This window comes from Cloeon dipterum, chromosome 3 (assembly GCF_949628265.1).
Source record: "Cloeon dipterum chromosome 3, ieCloDipt1.1, whole genome shotgun sequence".
Lineage (NCBI taxonomy): Eukaryota > Metazoa > Arthropoda > Insecta > Ephemeroptera > Baetidae > Cloeon > Cloeon dipterum.
Window position 1 is genome coordinate 4,899,399 of NC_088788.1, and position 12,051 is coordinate 4,911,449.

General features: G+C 37.7%; 1 protein-coding gene across 1 annotated transcript in view; it reads left to right on the top strand.

The window, feature by feature from the left end:
- The first annotated feature begins 8,249 nt into the window (after positions 1-8,249).
- Positions 8,250-12,051, top strand: part of LOC135938902 (beta-1,3-galactosyltransferase 5) — a 36,645-nt gene continuing 32,843 nt past the window's right edge. The window contains exon 1 of the mRNA XM_065482923.1: positions 8,250-8,417. The gene's annotated coding sequence lies outside the window, so the exon portion shown is untranslated. The remainder of the gene's footprint in view (positions 8,418-12,051) is intronic.

The window sequence follows — 12,051 nt, forward strand, 5'->3', positions numbered from 1 at the left end:
AGCAAATTTTCTCAAAAAATTACAGCGCTTCTTAAGTCAATTTAGGCTTTAACTGAATCCAAAAGGACGAGTTTATGAGCATTGGCAACAAGCTTTTCCAGGCTTTTGCAGTATAATTCCTCTTTTTGAGAAAAAATCTTCTGAAATTCACAGTCCTGTTAATCTCAGTTAGGTTACAAAATTAAACAGCACACAGCACAAAGTTAAAAAATGATTTAACTAATATTTTATACAAACAACAAAGGAGATGTCGCAACTAAAAAAAATAGCGAGAATATCACTGACTCAGATTACAGCCTCACAATTAATTAAAATATTTATTCTTTAAATATCGTTAATACATATTGACAAGCTTAGAATCAAGATATTGTACCTTTGCAGCAACCGTTCGCTTTGCTGTCAATATTTTCTTGAAAAATGAGCAAGTGTCATTACTCTCGACGCAGTGAGGCAGGAGAAAATAGTGGTTCTGTAACAATGCGGGATTGTTAGCCAATATAAATGCAGACACATGTCATAAAAATGACTTGCGCGCGCGAGAGCAGCAATGAGGAGCGTACTGACGACGCCAGGCAGCTCAGTCAGCTTGTTTCCTCATTAGCTGAGCGTCGTCGGAAGAGTGCATGAACCGCTGCTTCGAACACCTCAGCATACTTTATTATTGTCGACTGCGAGGATAATACGCTTTATAATAGCACAATTATACACGCGTCTTCACCGCTTCCTACCGGCGATGAGATTTCGACTTTGATTCTTGTTCACTGATGTCTGCAGGCGCTGATTTGTTACTTCCAGGAGGGGATGTGCTTGAGAGTTCTTTTCCGAGTTGGTTTAAATAATATCAGCGTTCAGATGCTTAGATTGTATCAAATAGCATTTGATACAAAGATGAATAATAAAATGACAAGTTAAAAAACTACTATAAATGCCTGGGAGTTGTTATTATAATATATTTTCATATAAGAGGAAAATTACAAATATAATGGCAAAAAAATTGTTTCGGAACGGCAAAATAATACGTGATTTCAAAAGAAAGATTTTAAAGTAGGTTAATCATAAAAATTAGGAGTGGAAGTAGGGTTCGCCAATTTTAAATGCGCAAAAATGCACCACAACTGGGTTTCTGCACTAAAAACCAGCTGGAAAAAACCACCAGTTTTGGTTTTTATTCCGAATTTTACACCTAAAAGATCACATTTCGCAACAAAAATATCAGAAATTTTGGAAAATTACGATTAGTGTTAAAAAATTTCAGTCTTTTGGTGAAACCAGTGGCTATTTAAAAATTTTAAATTTGCACACTGAATTTGTAGAAATCCCTTTCTGGCTATCCAACATGAGATTTTTTTCCTTCAAAAGAAATGCATATGATTTTGAAAATTGCACAAAATAGCAGAAAACCCCCGCATTTTTTTGTTGGGAAGAAGAGAAAAACTTATTGATTTATGCTCATTTAAAGTACGATGTACTTTGTAGCACGCGTACTGGTTAAAAACTATATAACTGCTTTGTCCTAGTTGTCAAGTCTTCAGTGTTCTCGGCTTCAAGATCAATAATTTGTAAGTGCCTCTGATTGAAGTGCTTCAAGCAGAACAAAAACGTATGCACCAGCGATGACCAGGATGCACTTTGAAATTGGTTCCTGCAGGTCAGATCAAAGATAGCGTCGAAATATGAGCAGTCGATTCGAGAGCTCTCCTTTGTTGTCTGTACGAGTATTTTTTCGATCCCATCAGCGTAATTAATTCATGCAACACAAATTAGAACCCAATAATGTCGAAATCTCGCTTCTTTGTCTCATTTCCATTTGCCCGTTTCTATAAAAAACCGTCTTTGATGAAGTTTCTGAGCATACCAATCGATTCTTGAGGGTCGAATTAGGTAAAATGGATATTTTTACCGACCAAAAAGTCCAGCGCGACGTGCGTAGCTTAAGTATAACTTTTTTCCCGCCAAAACAATATGAATGCGAGAACTGCGCATGCGTCAGAGCTGGTGGGGCCGAGGAGAGGCATCACGTGAGCCGCTAGCAGCCGGCGGTTGGCGTGTGCTAGCTCTGACGCATGCGCATTTCTCACATATCATATTTTGGCGGTAAAAAAGGTTCTAATTGTGCTACGCACATCGCGCTGCATTTTTTGGTCGAAAAAATATCCACTTTACCTAATTCGACCCTCAAGAATCGATTGGTGTGCTCAGAAACATCGTCAAAGACGGTCTTTAAGCGTCGTACCTGCGCATCGCACGAATCTTCGGCCACAACTGGTATTTTTGCTAAACGAATAAATTGAATCATTGCTGAATCTGAAAGAAGAATTTAGACAACAATTGAAAAACGAAAGCGAGCAAACCTGAATGAGTGAAAGTTGAAATTTAGATAGTTGTTGCTCTGTATGATGTATCTAAAATATTATTTATTCAAGCGCTCTGTACAGTGAGGAGCAGAGACAGCGCCAGTCGCGATATCGAATTAAGAAGAAATAACGATCACACAATACAGTTTAAATTAGTTTAGCCGAACACAATGCACACGCATCCGTGCCTCTCAATATAATGATTTGACCTCAACTTAAGTACAGCATCTCGCGTCTCGAGGACACCCACGTATTTACACACACACAGCTATAGCCATGCGGTTTGCGCGAAGAGCGCAGATCGTGCACTCTTTTATTTGAACACATACACTCTCGAAAAGCACTTTAGCCCCTGCGATGAAGGATATCAGACTATTTTCCTTTTGTGGATGTGCGCTGACTGCCGCGCGAATTTATGCATTGTCACGCGCGTCTGCCGAATGATTGATTAAATTTTAAGGCCCTCTCGCGCGCCTTTCTTTGAGTAATCCACGCTGCTTTTATTGCCTTGGAATAAGGAAATCATGGAAACACCGCTTGAATGCAAATTCCTCGTGTGTGTCAGGAGAGGAGAGGATGGAATCAATTGTATTCTCTTACTCGTGATTAGTTTTTGCAGGAAGTATATACAGAGAGACGAAAATGCGCATAACATTTCGAGACAGATTCAATAGCTTCCTCATGTTTTGTAACCAGTTGAAGGCTCTTTTAGTTGTGCCACGTATCCCAGAATTCGATTTTTTTTTTAAATTTCATCAAAAGGAGTGTCGCTTAGGAATTTTTCTATTCTTACTTTATTATTTCGACATACAATTTTTATAAAAATTGCTTTAAAAAATTCATATATTATATTTCAGATGGTTAATTGAGCGAAAGCAGAAGTTAAAAATTTAATAGTAACAAAAAATGCATATTATATTGTTATTAATATATTTAATTAAAATATGATTTAATAATCCAAAAAATTATTATTGATTTAAACAAATTGGTTAAAAAACAATTAGCAGAGTACATAAATTTAAATAAGATTTAAAAGTGTCGTGAAGTATGCCAATTTAAATTTATTCTGTTCTCACTCCGAAATGCCACGAAGATGAGAAAATTTTACTTTCTTTAAATGGAACTGCGAGCACTCTAGGCAAGCACAGGAACTAAAAATATGTATATATTTGGGGATGTTTGAATTAGAAGCAAATAATATTGTACTAAATAAATTATACTCCCTCAAAAAACACGGATTTTAATTTTAATATTTTACTGTTTTGGTTTATAAAAAGAAAACTGTTAGAGGAACAATTTTAACCCAATAGAATAAAAAAACAGATTAATAAGTAAAATATAGAACAGTTAACCATTTTTACAATTAAAAAACCCTTTTTGTGCAAATCTTGAGGAACGACAAATTATTTGACATTCGATTTTTATGGTTCGCTCTTTAAAATTAATTTTTTTTAAATATATTCTGAACCGTTTTAATTTGGCCCGCAACAGATAAATGTTTCAAAATTGATTGTATTGTTTTTCAGCTTAATTGTGTTTGTTAAAAAATAACATTTCTACTTGGTATTGCACAATTTTACCGTAATGTCTACGAATATGAGTGAGAGGAACGTGCTGGCTTCTCATCCGTTGGCAGTTGGCATTTATTTCCTGATGGCAATCGATTGCAGCGTTTGCGTTGTGCCATTCGATGTTTGTAAGATCCTCTGCTTTTTTTCAAAAGCAATCTCATAGTGCGAGTGTGGCTGATTTTTGTGTCACGACCACACGAGCTTATCTTCACACAAAATTAATCACGTCCGAAGCAAATTGGTTCCAAATTACCTGCTGTGCCGTGTATATTCTTTTTCGGCGGTACTCCATCTCAGGTCTCAGGTGGATGCTGCTGCGATGCTACCACATCTCTTCACCTTGCGCTTGAGGTCAAGGACACGTGAGCAGACAAAACATAAAAAAAACACGCGGAAATGTATAAAGTTATACTGTTGGTACTTAAAGGTATGGATTTGCGAAACGTAATCGTTAAGACAAACAATAGACACTCTCTGTTGCTGGGTTGTAAATTTTATTTATTTAGTATATGGTTTGAAATAAACGCTGTCGACACCCTGTTGGTATGGGCCCTCAGATTCGATAGAATTTGCTGGAAATTTTTCTCTACTAGACCTTTGCTGCACCCTTAAAAAATTTATCAAAATTCCTAAACTTGTTTATTTTACAGAGGCTCATAGTTTGCGATTTTAACTTGAAAATAGGACCTCATATTTAGGATTCTTCAGTGAATATGCCTTGTCTTTCCCCTGTTTAAATATCTATAGCCTTGAAAACCAATTATTTCAGCTGATTATACAAGTACAAGCTTATTGTTTGACAAGCAATTCAATATTCCGTCGTGTCTTAAATCAATTAGTCACTTGGTAAAACTTCCTGAGAGATCAAACCTTCAAATTTGGCACGCTCGAGAGTTAACTTGAAAATCAGGACAAAAATTCTATATCAAGACTCATAGAATTCAAATTAAAAATAACTTTAATCAATTATGGTGAAATTTATACATGCACTATTATGAATACGTCGTTTTCTTATTAATTTTTCTACTTGTATTTGTACCTTTCCCAAGACCGAGACATTTTTAACCGTTTTCCTGAATACTAACTTCCATGAACAATTCAAATCTATATTAATTTTCTAATTATTCGAATTCACCAGTTGCATAAACCATTAGTGTCCGAAGCCGCCAACAGATGGCGCCACCTTAGACTTTCGCTTTTAAGGCACTTCCGCTGCGATTTCAGACTCCATCTAGCTACTGTGCATTCTTCAATTAATTTGCTAATTTTTGACGTGCTGAAAACCAAAATTGGTTCAGCCAATCGCCGTAGAATCGTGAAAAACTATTTTTTGAAATAAAAAAATATTTTCCAACGTTTCTACGGCGAATGGCTGAACCGATTTTGGTTTTCAGCACGTCAAAAAAAAAAAGAAAATTAATTTAAAAAAGCAAAGTAGCTAGATTGAGTCTGAAATCGCAGCGGAAATGCCTTAAAACCGCTTAAAATAAAATTTTTAAGAAAGTCTGTGGTTGCGCCATCTGTTGGCGGCTTCAATAACTAAGGGTTTATGCAACTGGTCAATTATGGTGAAATTCATACTGGCACTTTTATGAATACGTCGTTTTCTTATTCATTTTTCTACTTATTTTTGTTCCTTTTCCAAGAACAAGACATTTTAAACCCTTTTCCTGAATTCAAACTACCATGAACAATTCAAATCTAGAGTAATTTTCTAATTTTTCGAATTGAGGGGCATTTCTCAGATAACTTTCAATAAATTTATTTTGAAAACAAATCGAGGCTAAAATTTGCAACCCAATAAATCATTTTCCCCGTTTGTTTTCTTCGGAACTGCCTGCTTTACCTAATTGATGGCCAATAGATAATAGACAAGCGTGTCAGATTGATGTTCCTCAAGGCCGATCAAACCGTGGAGGTGTGCTGATAAATTGTATAATAGCATTCTTTTTTATCTCTCACTCATAAGAGGATAAAATGCACGATGGGTTTATGTACACTCTCGATTGCACGGGCTCTGACATCAGCATCCGAAACGTGCACAGGTCAATGTCGGGGGACGGGGGAAGTTGTTTTGTTTTCCTTTTCATCTCTCATCTCGCGTACCTTGTCTGCCGCGATTAGTGCGTGCTGCTGCGAAAGGGTTTTGCAGTTTTGCACGCATCATCGTGCTGACATCATGCTGCCGCTTCGCGCCGCCGAAACAGACGAACGTATAATTTTAATTGCGTGTCCGCGACAAGCAGGTGTATTTAATCTCGCATTTAATTGCACTGCTGGTAGAGACAAATGTGTCAAGATGTATGATTTGACGCTTTTAAGTTTGTTTGATATTGCGCCATTTGTATTTGTGTTTCAAGTTGTTTTATTTTGATAACTTTGCAGCTGTCAAGGATATCTTGAAGCCTTAATATTTAATCTTCAAACGTCAGTCGTAAAATTTTTCCTGTATCTGATTAATTAATTACACAAAGTTAGGCTTCTTAAACCTCAAGAAGTGCCTCAAATATGTATATAAAACTGAAATAACATTTATTTTATGGGGAATGTGGAGTTGTTAATATTATTTTTACTTGCGTATTTTGTTTGCAAGAACTCAGTTGCATTTTATAGCACATTAAAGTTCAAAACGTATTTTTAATTTTAAATTTAATTTAAAACGAAAAAAATTATCAAAAGATATTTGGTCACGCTTGCTTGCAATTTAAAATTTAATGAAAAATTGAAAAAAATCCATGATTGCTTAATATAAAATATATAATTCAAATTTGAAAGTCGGATAAAATTCAGAGTTTTTAACATATTTGTGACTTCTAGATAATTGTCCAATTTATGCCCTGAGTTTCTGGACTTCAATGTGTGCACGTTGAAATGTTAATACATGCTAGCTATATTTAAAGAGTTAAATTATTTTGTTCTCGACAATAAAAGACTAAAAGAATTATGTTTTAACAATTTACAGAAACTTTATGGAATGTTAAGAAAAAGAATAAATTAAGGAAAGTATCAGAACGATGTAGCTTGGAGAAGTGCAAAAATAATCAAATTTAAACTGTTGAAGCGATTGCACATTAAGAAACATAGGGATTTAGTTGAATTCTTTTGGAGTTTTAAAAATATTTTGTAGACCAAATATATAATAATATTAGGAATTTTTTATTTGCAATTGACCAGTTGCATAAACCCTTAGTTATTGAAGCCGCCAACAGATGGCGCAACCACAGACTTTATTAAAAATTTTGTTTTAAGCGGTTTTAAGGCATTTCCGCTGCGATTTCAGACTCAATCTAGCTATTTTGCTTTTTTAAATTAATTTTCTTTTTTTTGACGTGCTGAAAATAAAAATCGGTTCAGCCATTCGCCGTAGAAACGTTGGAAAAGATTTTTTTATTTCAAAAAATAGTTTTTCACGATTCTACGGCGATTGGCTGAAACAATTTTTGTTTTCAGCACGTCAAAAAATAGCAAATTAATTGAAGAATGCACAGTAGCTAGATTGAGTCTGAAATCGCAGCGGAAGTGCCTTAAAATCGAAAGTCTACGGTGGCGCCTTCTGTTGGCGGCTTCGAACACTTAGGGTTTATGCAACTGGTGAATTACGAATTATATTACAATACAACACTTCATTTTATTAATATCATATCTAAAAAATTTATTTATTTTTAAAATTGTACATTAAAATATTTTGAACAATACGAATAGATATTTTTAAACCAGTTTAACTTTTAAAATGTGATTTACCGTAACATAATTAAATAAATAATCTCAATGAACGCCATATTGTCAACACTTGTAGGTACAATACAAATAGAAATGTCACTAACTGGATATTGTTTTATGTAATTTATGTTAAAATAGCAAACCACACACTTAAAAATTTAAAACCATCCTAAAGGATAAAAACATATGTATGTATGCACGGCAACATAGGCTTCGTGTGTTTTCATTTTATGCTTTAAAACCTTGGCGATTACATTGGCAAAAATCTTGTAAAAGAGCGTTTAGTTCCATTATTTGCTTGATTGCAATTCCGTGTAGAAAATGATTGATTGCTCAGATAGAAAATAGTAAAAAGAAGTGTTGTGCGCATTTTTAATTCAGTCATATATGATAATGCTTTTTGCCAGTGAGCAGAGGCGAGATGGGGGAAGCAGAAACGAAGCCTGAGGCGAAGACCCTGAGAGCGAGCGCAAAGGAAGAGCGCGCGTCGGAGAGACATCTGGTGGAGCTGGAGCCGAGGGAGAGGAGGCATGTGTTGTGAGAGGGAGTCGCGCCGTGTGGCCTGGCCAGTCAGTGTGCGAGTGGCCGCGCGACAAACAGCAGGCAGCAGCAGCAGCACAGATCCCGGCCGGACGGACGAGAAGTAGGATAGACGCGGCCGCCCGCGAGAGCCCACCTGACGAGTGCAGCAGCAGCAGCAGAAAATCCCCCTGAACCTGAGCCCCAAAATGGATACTAGCGCGCAGTGAGACCGCCCCAGCCTGCCAGCAGAGTGAGTACCTTTCTTTGACTGACCACCCTGACTCACTCGTGCCCTGGCCGTTACCGAGGCTGACCTTCAGCTTCTCGCTGTACCTGCCTTGCTCGCGCGTTTTTTTTCTTCTCTCTCTCTCTCACACACACACACACACACTCTCTCGATTTAGCAGGCTGGCCTCTCGGCGCGCGCGGCACATGCACCGTTCGTTTGCTCTCTCGCACGATTGTCCATCTTCCAGCATTTCTGCCCTTTTCGAAAAGTGTGCCAATTTGCGCCGAGAGCGTGATTTTGCACGCTGGCTGGACTGCCAAAAACCTGCCTTTTGTTTCAACTCTGGTCGCAAACGAGATTAACAGGCTTCCTGGAGAATACTAATTTTTTTTTGTTCGCTCCAAAATGCCACGAAGTTGAAATAAAAAAATCCAACTTAATACTTTCTTAGCACTAGAAGAAATTAAATTAATCTGTTGGTGATCTCAATTGCAAAGTCCTACAACTGCTCGGCGTAAGAAAGGACGCGGCTGATGAGTGAAATGTCGAGTAATTCAATTTAAAACCACCAGTTTGGTTGCCTAACACTGTCTTCAAACCTGCTGAAGTCCTACTCCAGCGGCCAGATTTGAAATAAACAAAATTAATCTTAATCCCATTCCCAGACTCGAATCCAAATTTGGAAAAAGGGGGTCGTCGCTCCTCTCATTGCTAGTTGAAGAAACTGTGCAAACGAGACAGACCTCTTGAATGTGGCACAAAATCTGAATAATGGTCCTTTTGACCACGGCTGCGCGTTTCAAGAAACAGTTAAGCAAATTACGCAAACGGCTCTAGCAAATATGTTTTGTGTGTGCAATTTCCTGCTGAGGCAGCCCGCGCAGCGATCCTTTCTTCTGATATATTCGCATACGTAAAGAGGCAGGCGCCGCGCTGGAAATTCCAGAATCCACTTGTGTGTGAGTCACAAACCAGACTTAAATGACCAGGTAAAATGACGAGAAAAATCATTGAATTCCACGCCAATTTGTGACTCACTCGCTGACCGCGAGCAGCCAATTCCAAAATAAATTCAAAAAATTCAAATTAACAAATAAAAAAGGAGATGGAATTTAACCACGCGAATGTTCTTTTGTAAGAGTCTTATGTTGCTTATATTTTATTTTACCAGATGACGTCAGTTATTAAGGAAAAATAATTCTTGCTTTTGTGGTGTACAAGATTTCCTTGAAAATCAACTCTGCTTGGTTTGCAAGGAATTATTCGTCAGGATACGTTTAGTTTGACGTAGCAACACCCGAAAACTCCCATTCTGCTGAAAAGATATAGTGCAATGCGCCGGTGAGAATCACTCTCGGTTTCCTGTGCGTGCTGCTCGATAGTTTAGCCAAGAGCAGGTTGCACAGGAAGATGGCCATTTTCGTTTAGCACTTTGCACGCTTTGCTGCATCTTCTCGAGAATAATTATATTCGAGCAGTTTTTCGGTTCACATGGCGCAAAAAATTTTAAAAAAGTTAAATTCTGTAGGTAAATTTTTTTATTATTCTCTTGGCATGAATTTGGAGGAGAAACATTAAGAAATAATTTTTATCAGAAGACTAACAATGGGCCCAGATCATTTATTAATTAAATAAGATTCTTTTCATTCCATTCCTAACGTTTCAAACAGAGATTGTAAATTGATAAAGAAGGGAAACCGCAATGTTTTACAATTTTTTGATAAGGTTAACCAATGAAATTTTCCTACGGAATCAAACACATACGCTGTAGCCTTTAAATATTGTCCACTATTCTAATGAATTTGATTTATAGAAAATATCAAAATTATTTTTTTGGATGAGAGTAAGACATACCCGTCAATTTGTTTTCCAGGCGTGGAATGTGAACTAAATTCTAAATTTCATCCAGCCATTGTTTTCATTTTGCTATTATCGAACATGACGAGAGTGAAATAGAAATTACGCATTAGCTGCGGTTCAGAGAAATTTTAATCTGAGCGATGATGCGTCGTGCGAATTCCCGCGAGCATTTTTTGCTGATGCGTGAGTATTCCTGCCGATCAGATGAAACTTATTTTTCAAAAAGGTTACCTGCGGTGCGGCGAGAGCGAACGTAACGTGCCGGATTGCGTCATCCAATTCATTTTGCATTGTTGTGTGTGTGTTAGTATATTGCCTTCTCTCTCTCTCTCTCTCTCTTCAGGGTAAAAAGCATAATACACATATATGTATTGCCGCCGCCGCCGCCGCTGATGCACGCCGCGCGTAGACTTTTGTACAGTAAAACCATCGTTGTATGTGCATAACTCTCTGGCGCACAATTGGCAAGCGGCCTTTTTCACATGCCAGCGAGGAAAAGAGGATTTAATATACATAAAGGATTCAGTATTCGTCGCTATTTTTGGCTCTCCTTCGGAATTTCATTTTGTGCCAGGAATTGGGCCGTCGCCGCGGAAAATTCAATCGGGTTAACACTCTCGATTTTCCTCTCCGCAATTAGGGAAGTTATATCTACGGCTTCCGTTACTATGCCACTGAGTTTATCAGTCACACACATCATCTCGTCGACAATGGCATAGACGCTGCATGGCGACGTGTTGTTCGCGCACTCACAACTTCCTTCGCATACAGCACGTGCATCAACAGCCTCCGAAAGCAACGGTCGCTGCTCAAAAGTGCACACGCATAGTCCGCCAAGGTCGCCGCAGAGCCCATCAATGTCGCTATTATTGCTGTTTAATCGTAATTACACGCGGCTCGGCCGGCCGGCAGGCCGGCGGTGAAAGTTTGACGATCTGTTGTTGTTTATTGCTGATGAGTGACCAATCTGCAAGAACGCGCGAAGGCTCTCGTTACGTGATTTCCTTCAATCAGGCCACTCACCTTCGCCGAATATGTCTCCTCGAAAATGGGGGATTGAAACCAGAGCAAATAAGTTCCAATGAAAGCGGCTCGCCTTTTGCAATTCTGTGCCGAACTGGTTAGGAGGGCTCCGCAATATTTGCACGCTTCCAATATGGTGCTAAGGACTATTTGACGTGAACAAACTTGCATTTACAAAATTTTGCACAATAATTACGCCGGTTCTCAGCTGCTAATTTGCCAGAAAAAGTGTTAACTTTATTATTTATAACTATTTAAAGTGGAATGATACAAGGCAACAATTGAAAATTATTTGAATTGTTGGATGCAATAAACAATTTGCTCAACAATTTGCAATAGTAAAAAAGGACCTACCTACCGTAAAAATTCAAATTTTGCCAATTTTCTCCAAAATGTACAGTGTTTGAACATATTTTCTTGGTACATTCCGATTCCTCTCGTCGAGATCTGTCCAATTGTGTATGCCGCTTATTTGGGAAACTCTTGCTTTTGAAATTAAATCAGATTTCAAGTAAGGAGACAACCATTACTATTTGAAAAGCACGGTAACTTTCCAGTCCAGCCAATTTTCTAAAAAAAACTACAGTGCTTCTTAGGTCAATTTAGGCTTTAACTGAATCCTAAGGGATGAGTTTATGCGTTTAAATGGCATGAAAATCAACCAAATGCTTGTGACAATTAATTGTTGAGAAAAAATTTTCACTCGAGGTTTGCTGCATTCTTAAGGGCAAACATGATTCGCTGAAACTGCTCGAGATTGGTCGAACAACCC